This window comes from Pleurodeles waltl, unplaced genomic scaffold (genome assembly GCF_031143425.1).
Source record: "Pleurodeles waltl isolate 20211129_DDA unplaced genomic scaffold, aPleWal1.hap1.20221129 scaffold_39, whole genome shotgun sequence".
Classification (NCBI taxonomy): Eukaryota; Metazoa; Chordata; class Amphibia; order Caudata; family Salamandridae; genus Pleurodeles; species Pleurodeles waltl.
Genome location: NW_027150097.1, coordinates 8,259,711 through 8,272,677, shown reverse-complemented (window position 1 = coordinate 8,272,677; position 12,967 = coordinate 8,259,711). Strand labels below are relative to the sequence as shown.

At 45.7% G+C, this 12,967-nt stretch overlaps 2 non-coding genes across 2 annotated transcripts; both read right to left on the bottom strand.

Annotated features, from left to right (window-relative positions):
* Positions 1-7,899: 7,899 nt before the first annotated feature.
* On the bottom strand, positions 7,900-7,982 carry TRNAL-CAG (transfer RNA leucine (anticodon CAG)). Its single transcript has one exon. It is a non-coding gene; the product is annotated as a tRNA-Leu (tRNA).
* A 4,693-nt stretch (positions 7,983-12,675) lies between these two features.
* On the bottom strand, positions 12,676-12,758 carry TRNAR-CCG (transfer RNA arginine (anticodon CCG)). The gene has a single exon. It is a non-coding gene; the product is annotated as a tRNA-Arg (tRNA).
* Between the last annotated feature and the right edge of the window lie 209 nt (positions 12,759-12,967).

Sequence of the window (12,967 nt, the reverse complement as noted above, 5' to 3'; positions counted from 1 at the left end):
GGATTCGGGGTGGATTGACTGAATGTGGCATTTCTTGTTGTGTACTATTCTTGTATACTGGATTAGTATAGTATCTTTTTTTTGAGCAGCTATGTTTGTTTTGTATTGGTTAAGGAGAAATGTTGTGTTCGTCATGGGCACGCCTATGATGCACACCAAGGGAGGTAGGGAGTGTTAGTCTCCCCCGAGTTTTGGAGTTGGATGGTAGGCGCGGTGACGTGGAACCGGAGAGAATAAAAGGTCAGGGAAGGTGTTCCTCGTGGCCAATGACTCTATATTATTCTCTGTGTATTTATTAAAACATATCTGCGAAACAGGCATCGTGTGTGCACGATGCAACACACCCCTCCCATGCCCTGAATACAGAAGTTAAAAACCAGCTGTGATTGGGATGCAGGGGACCCTGGTGCCACTAAACCTTTTGCACTGTGAACCTGCTGAACTATTGACAGCTGTGCTTTTGATATGTAGGGTCGAAACCTTTATCTCTGCCCCTCTATCACGATTTGTTGAAGATGCTGTGATTTCCCGCTTTACCGATTTACTGCGATTTAGCCAACTTCAGGCAATTAGTGCAAGCAACGGACAATAGATCTTATCGATAATTTACAGAAACTGTTGACATTGTTTTTGATAAGGGTGCTTGGGAAAAAAAAAAGTCCAAAAATGTATCCACCTCGCAAAAGACACTTGTCAGAAGAGGGGTTTGAACCCACGTCTCCAAGGGAGACTGTGACCTGAATGCAGCACCTTAGACCACCCGGCCATCCTGACACTCTTGACACCACACTGATGGCTCAATTTCCAGCTTATAAACCAAAATGAGTGCCATGTACTGAGTGAATGTTATTTAATGTCCTCTGTATTTTCAATTCCAGACCTTCCTGCTCAGGGAAACAGTGGGATCTGAAGCTGATGAAGGAGAGAGGATGGATCATCCTGACAGTGGACCCTGTGGTGACTGCTACTAATTCTCAATCATCTACTACATGGGGTGTGGACTTGCAGAATTTTGAGCCAGTGCATATGGCGGTGGTGACTGCTACTAATTCTCAATCCTCTACTACAGGGGGTGTGGACATGCAGAATTTGGAGCCAGTTCAAGATTCAGATCAGGAGGTGCCTGGCTCCATACCAATCAACTCAGTGCCTCTGAGACAAGGACTTGAACGGTACAGTTTGAGTCCTCGACCGCCATGCTCAACGCGGCTGCAAGGATTCGGGGTGGATTGACTGAATGTGGTATTTATTGTTGTGTACTATTCTTGTATACTGGATTAGTATAGTATCTTTTTTTTGAGCAGCTATGTTTGTTTTGTATTGGTTAAGGAGAAATGTTGTGTTTGTCATGGGCACGCCCATGATGCACCAAGGGAGGTAGTGAGTGTTAGTCTCCCCCGAGTTTTGGAGTTGGATGGTAGGTGCGGTGATATGGAATCGGAGAGAATAAAAGGTAGGGGAAGGTGTTCCTCGTGGCTAAAGACTCCATATTATTCTTTGTGTATTTATTAAAACTTCTCTGCAAAACAGGCACTGTGTGTGCACGACGCAACACCCCCACCCCTCCCATCCCCTGAATACAGAAGTTAAAAACCAGCTGTGATTGGGACGCAGGGGACCCTGGTGCCACTGAACCTTCTGCACTGTGAACCTGCTGAACTATTGACAGCTGCGCTTTTGATATGTAGGGTCGAAACCTTTATCTCGGCCCCTCTATCACGATTTGTTGAAGATGCTGTGATTTCCTGCTTTACCGATTTACTGCGATTTAGCCAACTTCAGGCAATTAGTGCAAGCAACGGAAAATAGATCTTATCGATAATTTACAGAAACTGTTGACATTGTTTTTGATACGGTGCTTGGGAAAAAAAAGTCCAAAAATGTAAACACCTCGCAAAATACACTTGTCAGAAGCTGGATTCGAACCCACGCCTCCAAAGGAGACTGCGACCTGAACGCAGCGCCTTAGACCACTCTGCCATCCTGACACTCTTGACACTGCACTGATGGCTCAAATTCCAGCTTATAAACCAAAATGAGTGCCATGTACTGAGTGAATGTTGTTTAATGTCCTCTGTATTTTCAATTCCAGACCTTCCTGCTCAGGGAAACAGTGGGATCTGAAGCTGATGAAGGAGAGAGGATGGATCATCCTGACAGTGGATCCGGTGGTGACTGCTACTAATTCTCAATCATCTACTACATGGGGTGTGGACATGCTGAATTTTGAGCCAGTGCACATGGTGGGTGGTGACTGCTACTAATTCTCAATCATCTACTACCGGGGGTGTGGACATGCAGAATTTGCAGCCAGTTCAAGATTCAGATCAGGAGGTGCCTGGCTCCATACCAATCAACTCAGTGCCTCTGAGACAAGGACTTGAACGGTACAGTTTGAGTCCTCGACCGCCATGCTCAACGCGGCTGCAAGGATTCGGGGTGGATTGACTGAATGTGGCATTTCTTGTTGTGTACTATTCTTGTATACTGGTTTAGTATAGTATCTTTTTTTTGCACAGCTATGTTTGTTTTGTATTGGTTAAGGAGAAATGTTGTGTTCGTCATGGGCACGCCTATGATGCATACCAAGGGAGGTAGGGAGTGTTAGTCTCCCCCGAGTTTTGGAGTTGGATGGTAGGCGCGGTGACGTGGAACCGGAGAGAATAAAAGGTCAGGGAAGGTGTTCCTCGTGGCCAATGACTCTATATTATTCTCTGTGTATTTATTAAAACTTATCTGTGAAACAGGCACTGTGTGTGCACGATGCAACACACCCCTCCCATGCCCTGAATACAGAAGTTAAAAACCAGCTGTGATTGGGATGCAGGGGACCCTGGTGCCACTGAGCCTTCTGCACTGTTAACCTGCTGAACTATTGACAGCTGTGCTTTTGATATGTAGGGTCGAATCCTTTATCTCGGCCCCTCTATCACGATTTGTTGAAGATGCTGTGATTTCCTGCTTTACCGATTTACTGCGATTTAGCCAACTTCAGGCAATTAGTGCAAGCAACGGACAATAGATCTTATCGATAATTTACAGAAACTGTTGACATTGTTTTTGATAAGGGTGCTTGGAAAAAAAAAGTCCAAAAATGTATCCACCTCGCAAAAGACACTTGTCAGAAGAGGGGTTTGAACCCGCGTCTCCAAGGGAGACTGTGACCTGAATGCAGCACCTTAGACGACCCGGCCATCCTGACACTCTTGACACCAGACTGATGGCTCAATTTCCAGCTTATAAACCAAAATGAGTGCCATGTACTGAGTGAATGTTATTTAATGTCCTCTGTATTTTCAATTCCAGACCTTCCTGCTCAGGGAAACAGTGGGATCTGAAGCTGATGAAGGAGAGATGATGGATCATCCTGACAGTGGACCCTGTGGTGACTGCTACTAATTCTCAATCATCTACTACAGGGGGTGTGGACATGCAGAATTTGGAGCCAGTTCAAGATTCAGATCAGGAGGTGCCTGGCTCCATACCAATCAACTCAGTGCCTCTGAGACAAGGACTTGAACGGTACAGTTTGAGTCCTCGACCGCCATGCTCAACGCGGCTGCAAGGATTCGGGGTGGATTGACTGAATGTGGTATTTATTGTTGTGTACTATTCTTGTATACTGGATTAGTATAGTATGTTTTTTTTGAGCAGCTATGTTTGTTTTGTATTGGTTAAGGAGAAATGTTGTGTTCGTCATGGGCACGCCCATGATGCACACCAAGGGAGGTAGGGAGTGTTAGTCTCCCCCGAGTTTTGGAGTTGGATGGTAGGTGCGGTGATGTGGAATCGGAGAGAATAAAAGGTAGGGGAAGGTGTTCCTCGTGGCTAAAGACTCCATATTATTCTTTGTGTATTTATTAAAACTTCTCTGCAAAACAGGCACTGTGTGTGCACGACGCAACACCCCCACCCCTCCCATCCCCTGAATACAGAAGTTAAAAAACAGCTGTGATTGGGACGCAGGGGACCCTGGTGCCACTGAACCTTCTGCACTGTAAACCTGCTGAACTATTGACAGCTGCGCTTTTGATATGTAGGGTCGAAACCTTTATCTCGGCCCCTCTATCACGATTTGTTGAAGATGCTGTGATTTCCTGCTTTACCGATTTACTGCGATTTAGCCAACTTCAGGCAATTAGTGCAAGCAACGGAAAATAGATCTTATTGATAATTTACAGAAACTGTTGACATTGTTTTTGATACGGTGCTTGGGAAAAAAAAGTCAAAAAATGTATCCACCTCGCAAAATACACTTGTCAGAAGTGGGATTTGAACCCACACCTCCAAGGGAGGCTGTAACCTGAACGCAGCGCCTTAGACCACTCGGCCATCCTGACACTCTTCACACCTCCCTCATGGCTCAATTTCGAGCGTATAAACCAAAATGAGTGCCATGTACTGAGTGAATGTTGTTTAATGTCCTCTGTATTTTCAATTCCAGACCTTCCTGCTCAGGGAAACAGTGGGATCTGAAGCTGATGAAGGAGAGAGGATGGATCATCCTGACAGTGAATCCGGTGGTGACTGCTACTAATTCTCAATCATCGACTACATGGGGTGTGGACATGCAGAAGTTTGAGCCAGTGCACATGGCCGGTGGTGACTGCTACTAATTCTCAATCATCTACTACAAGGGGTGTGGACATGCAGAATTTGGAGCCAGTTCAAGATTCAGATCAGGAGGTGCCTGGCTCCATACCAATCAACTCAGTGCCTCTGAGACAAGGACTTGAATGGTACAGTTTGAGTCCTCGACCGCCATGCTCAACGCGGCTGCAAGGATTCGGGGTGGATTGACTGAATGTGGCATTTCTTGTTGTGTACTATTCTTGTATACTGGATTAGTATAGTATCTTTTTTTTGAGCAGCTATGTTTGTTTTGTATTGGTTAAGGAGAAATGTTGTGTTCGTCATGGTCACGCCTATGATGCACACCAAGGGAGGTAGGGAGTGTTAGTCTCCCCCGAGTTTTGGAGTTGGATGGTAGGCGCGGTGACGTGGAACCGGAGAGAATAAAAGGTCAGGGAAGGTGTTCCTCGTGGCCAATGACTCTATATTATTCTCTGTGTATTTATTAAAACTTATTTGCGAAACAGGCACTGTGTGTGCACGATGCAACACACCCCTCCCATGCCCTGAATACAGAAGTTAAAAACCAGCTGTGATTGGGACGCAGGGGACCCTGGTGCCACTGAACCTTCTGCACTGTGAACCTGCTGAACTATTGACAGCTGTGCTTTTGATATGTAGGGTCGAAACCTTTATCTCGGCCCCTCTATCACGATTTGTTGAAGATGCTGTGATTTCCTGCTTTACCGATTTACTGCGATTTAGCCAACTTCAGGCAATTAGTGCAAGCAACGGACAATAGATCTTATCGATAATTTACAGAAACTGTTGACATTGTTTTTGATAAGGGTGCTTGGAAAACAAAAGTCCAAAAATGTATCCACCTCGCAAAAGACACTTGTCAGAAAAGGGGTTTGAACCCACGTCTCCAAGGGAGACTGTGACCTGAATGCAGCACCTTAGACCACCCGGCCATCCTGACACTCTTGACACCAGACTGATGGCTCAATTTCCAGCATATAAACCAAAATGAGTGCCATGTACTGAGTGAATGTTATTTAATGTACTCTGTATTTTCAATTCCAGACCTTCCTGCTCAGGGAAACAGTGGGATCTGAAGCTGATGAAGGAGAGAGGATGGATCATCCTGACAGTGAATCCGGTGGTGACTGCTACTAATTCTTAATCATCGACTACATGGGGTGTGGACATGCAGAAGTTTGAGCCAGTGCACATGGCCGGTGGTGACTGCTACTAATTCTCAATCATCTACTACAAGGGGTGTGGACATGCAGAATTTGGAGCCAGTTCAAGATTCAGATCAGGAGGTGCCTGTCTCCATACCAATCAACTCAGTGCCTCTGAGACAAGGACTTGAACGGTACAGTTTGAGTCCTCGACCGCCATGCTCAACGCGGCTGCAAGGATTCGGGGTGGATTAACTGAATGTGGCATTTCTTGTTGTGTACTATTCTTGTATACTGGATTAGTATAGTATCTTTTTTTTGAGCAGCTATGTTTGTTTTGTATTGGTTAAGGAGAAATGTTGTGTTCGTCATGGGCACGCCTATTATGCACACCAAGGGCGGTAGGGAGTGTTAGTCTCCCCTGAGTTTTGGAGTTGGATGGTAGGCGCGGTGACGTGGAACCGGAGAGAATAAAAGGTCAGGGAAGGTGTTCCTCGTGGCCAATGACTCTATATTATTCTCTGTGTATTTATTAAAACTTATCTGCGAAACAGGCACCGTGTGTGCACGATGCAACACACCCCTCCCATGCCCTGAATACAGAAGTTAAAAACCAGCTGTTATTGGGACGCAGGGGACCCTGGTGCCACTGAACCTTCTGCACTGTGAACCTGCTGAACTATTGACAGCTGCGCTCTTGATATGTAGGGTCGAAACCTTTATCTCAGCCCCTCTATCACGATTTGTTGAAGATGCTGTGATTTCCCGCTTTACCGATTTACTGCGATTTAGCCAACTTCAGGAAATTAGTGCAAGCAACGGACAATAGATCTTATCGATAATTTACAGAAACTGTTGACATTGTTTTTGATACAGGTGCTTGGAAAAAAAAAGTCCAAAAATGTATCCACCTCGCAAAAGACACTTGTCAGAAGTGGGATTCAAACCCACGCCTCCAAAGTAGACTGCGACCTGAACGCAGCGCCTTAGACCACTCGGCCATCCTGACACTCTTGACACTGCCCTGATGGCTCAATTTCCAGCTTATAAATCAAAATGAGTGCCATGTACTGAGTGAATGTTGTTTAATGTCCTCTGTATTTTCAATTCCAGACCTTCCTGCTCAGGGAAACAGTGGGATCGGAAGCTGATGAAGGAGAGAGGATGGATCATCCTGACAGTGAATCCGGTGGTGACTGCTACTAATTCTCAATCATCGACTACTTGGGGTGTGGACATGCAGAAGTTTGAGCCAGTGCACATGGCCGGTGGTGACTGCTACTAATTCTCAATCATCTACTACAAGGGGTGTGGACATGCAGAATTTGGAGCCAGTTCAAGATTCAGATCAGGAGGTGCCTGGCTCCATACCAATCAACTCAGTGCCTCTGAGACAAGGACTTGAACGGTACAGTTTGAGTCCTCGACCGCCATGCTCAACGCGGCTGCAAGGATTCGGGGTGGATTAACTGAATGTGGCATTTCTTGTTGTGTACTATTCTTGTATACTGGATTAGTATAGTATCTTTTTTTTGAGCAGCTATGTTTGTTTTGTATTGGTTAAGGAGAAATGTTGTGTTCTTCATGGGCACGCCTATGATGTACACCAAGGGAGGTAGGGAGTGTTAGTCTCCCCCGAGTTTTGGAGTTGGATGGTAGGCGCAGTGACGTGGAACCGGAGAGAATAAAAGGTCAGGGAAGGTGTTCCTCGTGGCCAATGACTCTATATTATTCTCTGTGTATTTATTAAAACTTATCTGCGAAACAGGCACCGTGTGTGCACGATGCAACACACCCCTCCCATGCCCTGAATACAGAAGTTAAAAACCAGCTGTGATTGGGACGCAGGGGACCCTGGTGCCACTGAACCTTCTGCACTGTGAACCTGCTGAACTATTGACAGCTGCGCTCTTGATATGTAGGGTCGAAACCTTTATCTCTGCCCCTCTATCACGATTTGTTGAAGATGCTGTGATTTCCTGCTTTACCGATTTACTGCGATTTAGCCAACTTCAGGAAATTAGTGCAAGCAACGGACAATAGATCTTATCGATAATTTACAGAAACTGTTGACATTGTTTTTGATACGGGTGCTTGGAAAAAAAAAGTCAAAAAATGTATCCACCTCGCAAAAGACACTTGTCAGAAGTGGGATTCGAACCCACGCCTCCAAAGGAGACTGCGACCTGAACGCAGCGCCTTAGACCACTCGGCCATTCTGACACTCTTGACACTGTACTGATGGCTCAATTTCCAGCTTATAAACCAAAATGAGTGCCATGTACTGAGTGAATGTTGTTTAATGTCCTCTGTATTTTCAATTCCAGACCTTCCTGCTCAGGGAAACAGTGGGATCTGAAGCTGATGAAGGAGAGAGGATGGATCATCATGACAGTGAATCCGGTGGTGACTGCTACTAATTCTCAATCATCGACTACTTGGGGTGTGGACATGCAGAAGTTTGAGCCAGTGCACATGGCCGGTGGTGACTGCTACTAATTCTCAATCATCTACTACAAGGGGTGTGGACATGCAGAATTTGGAGCCAGTTCAAGATTCAGATCAGGAGGTGCCTGGCTCCATACCAATCAACTCAGTGCCTCTGAGACAAGGACTTGAACGGTACAGTTTGAGTCCTCGACCGCCGTGCTCAACTGCAAGGATTCGGGGTGGATTGACTGAATGTGGCATTTCTTGTTGTGTACTATTCTTGTATACTGGATTAGTATAGTATCTTTTTTTTGAGCAGCTATGTTTGTTTTGTATTGGTTAAGGCGAAATGTTGTGTTCGTCATGGGCACGCCTATGATGCACACCAAGGGAGGTAGGGAGTGTTAGTCTCCCCCGAGTTTTGGAGTTGGATGGTAGGCGCGGTGACGTGGAACCGGAGAGAATAAAAGGCCAGGGAAGGTGTTCCTCGTGGCCAATGACTCTATATTATTCTCTGTGTATTTATTAAAACTTATCTGCGAAACAGGCACCATGTGTGCACGATGCAACACACCCCTCCCATGCCCTGAATACAGAAGTTAAAAACCAGCTGTGATTGGGACGCAGGGGACCCTGGTGCCACTGAACCTTCTGCACTGTGAACCTGCTGAACTATTGACAGCTGCGCTCTTGATATGTAGGGTCAAATCCTTTATCTCTGCCCCTCTATCACGATTTGTTGAAGATGCTGTGATTTCCCGCTTTACCGATTTACTGCGATTTAGCCAACTTCAGGAAATTAGTGCAAGCAACGGACAATAGATCTTATCGATAATTTACAGAAACTGCTGACATTGTTTTTGATACGGGTGCTTGATAAAAAAAAGACAAAAAATGTATCCACCTCGCAAAAGACACTTGTCATAAGTGGGATTCGAGCCCACGCCTCCAAAAAAGACTACGATCTGAACGCAGCGCCTTAGACCACTCGGCCATCCTGACACTCGCGACACTGCACTGATGGCTCAATTTCCAGCTTATAAACCAAAAAGAGTGCCATGTACTGAGTGAATGTTGTTTAATGTCCTCTGTATTTTCAATTCCAGACCTTCCTGCTCAGGGAAACAGTGGGATCTAAAGCTGATGAAGGAGAGAGGATGGATCATCCTGACAGTGGATTCGGTGGTGACTGCTACTAATTCTCAATCATCTACTACATGGGGTGTGGACATGCTGAATTTTGAGCCAGTGCACATGGCCGGTGGTGACTGCTACTAATTCTCAATCATCTACTACAGGGGGTGTGGACATGCAGAATTTGGAGCCAGTTCAAGATTCAGATCAGGAGGTGCCTGGCTCCATACCAATCAACTCAGTGCCTCTGAGACAAGGACTTGAACGGTACAGTTTGAGTCCTCGACCGCCATGCTCAACGCGGCTGCAAGGATTCGGGGTGGATTGACTGAATGTGGCATTTCTTGTTATGTACTATTTTTGTATACTGGTTTAGTATAGTATCTTTTTTTTGAGAAGCTATGTTTGTTTTGTATTGGTTAAGGAGAAATGTTGTGTTCGTCATGGGCACGCCTATGATGAACACTAAGGGAGGTAGGGAGTGTTAGTCTCCCCCGAGTTTTGGAGTTGGATGGTAGGCGCGGTGACGTGGAACCGGAGAGAATAAAAGGTCAGGGAAGGTGTTCCTCGTGGCCAATGACTCTATATTATTCTCTGTGTATTTATTAAAACTTATTTGCGAAACAGGCACTGTGTGTGCACGATGCAACACACCCCTCCCATGCCCTGAATACAGAAGTTAAAAACCAGCTGTGATTGGGACGCAGGGGACCCTGGTGCCACTGAACCTTCTGCACTGTGAACCTGCTGAACTATTGACAGCTGTGCTTTTGAATGTAGGGTCGAAACCTTTATCTCGGCCCCTCTATCACGATTTGTTGAAGATGCTGTGATTTCCTGCTTTACCGATTTACTGCGATTTAGCCAACTTCAGGCAATTAGTGCAAGCAACGGACAATAGATCTTATCGATAATTTACAGAAACTGTTGACATTGTTTTTGATAAGGGTGCTTGGAAAAAAAAAGTCCAAAAATGTATCTACCTCGCAAAAGACTCTTGTCAGAAGAGGGGTTTGAACCCACGTCTCCAAGGGAGACTGTGACCTGAATGCAGCACCTTAGACCACCCAGCCATCCTGACACTCTTGACACGAGACTGATGGCTCAATATCCAGCTTATAAACCAAAATGAGTGCCATGTACTGAGTGAATGTTATTTAATGTCCTCTGTATTTTCAATTCCAGACCTTCCTGCTCAGGGAAACAGTGGGATCTGAAGCTGATGAAGGAGAGAGGATGGATCATCCTGACAGTGGACCCTGTGGTGACTGCTACTAATTCTCAATCATCTACTACATGGGGTGTGGACTTGCAGAATTTTGAGCCAGTGCATATGGCCGGTGGTGACTGCTACTAATTCTCAATCGTCTACTACAGGGGGTGTGGACATGCAGAATTTGGAGCCAGTTCAAGATTCAGATCAGGAGGCTCCTGGCTCCATACCAATCAACTCAGTGCCTCTGAGACAAGGACCTGAACGGTACAGTTTGAGTCCTCGACCGCCATGCTCAACGCGGCTGCAAGGATTCGGGGTGGATTGACTGAATGTGGTATTTCTTGTTGTGTACTATTCTTGTATACTGGATTAGTATAGTATCTTTTTTTTGAGCAGCTATGTTTGTTTTGTATTGGTTAAGGAGAAATGTTGTGTTCGTCATGGGCACGCCCATGATGCACACCAAGGGAGGTAGGGAGTGTTAGTCTCCCCCGAGTTTTGGAGTTGGATGGTAGGTGCGGTGATGTGGAATCTGAGAGAATAAAAGGTAGGGGAAGGTGTTCCTCGTGGCTAAAGACTCCATATTATTCTTTGTGTATTTATTAAAACTTCTCTGCAAAACAGGCACTGTGTGTGCACGACACAACACCCCCACCCCTCCCATCCCCTGAATACAGAAGTTAAAAACCAGCTGTGATTGGGACGCAGGGGACCCTGGTGCCACTGAACCTTCTGCACTGTGAACCTGCTGAAATATTGACAGCTGCGCTTTTGATATGTAGGGTCGAAACCTTTATCTCGGCCCCTCTATCACGATTTGTTGAAGATGCTGTGATTTCCTGCTTTACCGATTTACTGCGATTTAGCCAACTTCAGGCAATTAGTGCAAGCAACGGAAAATAGATCTTATCGATAATTTACAGAAACTGTTGACAACGTTTTTGATACAGTGCTTGGGAAAAAAAAGTCCAAAAATGTATCCACCTCGCAAAATACACTTGTCAGAAGTGGGATTTGAACCCACACCTCCAAGGGAGGTTGCGACCTGAACGCAGCGCCTTAGACCACTCGGCCATCCTGACATTCTTCACACCTCCCTCATGGCTCAATTTCGAGTGTATAAACCAAAATGAGTGCCATGTACTGAGTGAATGTTGTTTAATGTCCTCTGTATTTTCAATTCCAGACCTTCCTGCTCAGGGAAACAGTGGGATCTGAAGCTGATGAAGGAGAGAGGATGGATCATCCTGACAGTGAATCCGGTGGTGACTGCTGCTAATTCTCAATCATCGACTACATGGGGTATGGACATGCAGAATTTGGAGCCAGTTCAAGATTCAGATCAGGAGGTGCCTGGCTCCATACCAATCAACTCAGTGCCTCTGAGACAAGGACTTGAATGGTACAGTTTGAGTCCTCGACCGCCATGCTCAACGCGGCTGCAAGGATTCGGGGTGGATTGACTGAATGTGGTATTTATTGTTGTGTACTATTCTTGTATACTGGATTAGTATAGTATCTTTTTTTTGAGCAGCTATGTTTGTTTTGTATTGGTTAAGGAGAAATGTTGTGTTCGTCATGGGCACGCCCATGATGCACACCAAGGGAGGTAGGGAGTGTTAGTCTCCCCCGAGTTTTGGAGTTGGATGGTAGGTGCGGTGATGTGGAATCGGAGAGAATAAAAGGTAGGGGAAGGTGTTCCTCGTGGCCAAAGACTCCATATTATTCTTTGTGTATTTATTAAAACTTCTCTGCAAAACAGGCACTGTGTGTGCACGACGCAACACCCCCACCCCTCCCATCCCCTGAATACAGAAGTTAAAAACCAGCTCTGATTGGGACGCAGGGGACCCTGGTGCCACTGAACCTTCTGCACTGTGAACCTGCTGAACTATTGACAGCTGCGCTTTTGATATGTAGGGTCGAAACCTTTATCTCGGCCCTCTATCACGATTTGTTGCAGATGCTGTGATTTCCTGCTTTACCGATTTACTGCGATTTAGCCAACTTCAGGCAATTAGTGCAAGCAACGGAAAATAGATCTTATCGATAATTTACAGAAACTGTTGACATTGTTTTTGATACGGTGCTTGGGAAAAAAAAGTCCAAAAATGTATCCACCTCGCAAAATACACTTGTCAGAAGTGGGATTTGAACCCACACCTGCAAGGGAGGCTGCAACCGGAACGCAGCGCCTTAGACCACTCAGCCATCCTGACACTCTTCAAACTTCCCTCATGGCTCAATTTCGAACGTATAAATCAAAATGAGTGCCATGTACTGAGTGAATGTTGTTTAATGTCCTCTGTATTTTCAATTCCAGACCTTCCTGCTCAGGGAAACAGTGGGATCTGAAGCTGATGAAGGAGAGAGGATGGATCATCCTGACAGTGAATCCGGTGGTGACTGCTACTAATTCTCAATCATC